The 737-nt window shown below is 46.5% G+C and overlaps 1 pseudogene; it reads left to right on the forward strand.

The window, feature by feature from the left end:
• The first annotated feature begins 282 nt into the window (after nucleotides 1-282).
• LOC129692930 (small nucleolar RNA SNORA70) lies at nucleotides 283-383 on the forward strand (annotated as a pseudogene).
• The last annotated feature ends 354 nt before the right edge of the window (nucleotides 384-737 follow it).

Below are 737 nucleotides of genomic sequence, written 5' to 3' on the forward strand. Positions count from 1 at the left end.
CTGAAAAACCTTTCAACTTCCCTTTGTTTCAAAAAAACCTTAGTAAGTTTCCATTGCCAGAGTCCCCAGCCAGGTGAAAGTGGGAAAGTAATTCCGTGCAAGTTTACTGAACCCGAACCTGCTTTTTTTTTTTTTTTTTTTTTTTTTTGAGACTGCGGCACGATGGGAGGGGCAGCTTTCCTAACAGAAGGAAAATGGCTACCTGAGTTTCTAAGGCACAATTCTGTCCTGCTGTGCTTGTGCCTTCAGCCATAAAAACTAATGATAAAAGTTTGCAACCTTGTGCAGCCAATTAAGCTGACCAGGTTCCTTTCTTCATGGGGTTCCGGTGTGAACTGTTGGGCAGAGTACATGGAATCTTCTGAAAGAAGTGGGAAACAGTAAGATCTGGAGAGGACAGGAGCTCCACAAGGAGAGCAACAGAACCAAAAAAATCTGAGCACAGGGGTCTTTCCTGAGACTTATACTCCAACCAAATAGCATGCATGGAGATAACCTAGAACCCCTGCACAGATGTAGCCCATGGCAGTTCAGTGTCCAAGTGGGTTCCATAGTAATGGGAACAGGGACTGTCTGTGACATGAACTGATTGGCCTGCTCTTTGATCACCTCCCCCTGAGGGGGAAGCAGCTTTACCAGGCCACAGAAGATGACAATGCAGCCACTCCTGATGGGACCTAACAGACTAGAATCAGAAGGAAGGAGAGGAGGACCTCCCCTATCAGTGGACTTGGGGA

Source organism: Psammomys obesus, unplaced genomic scaffold (genome assembly GCF_907164565.1).
Source record: "Psammomys obesus unplaced genomic scaffold, mPsaObe1.curated_primary_1811, whole genome shotgun sequence".
Classification (NCBI taxonomy): domain Eukaryota; kingdom Metazoa; phylum Chordata; class Mammalia; order Rodentia; family Muridae; genus Psammomys; species Psammomys obesus.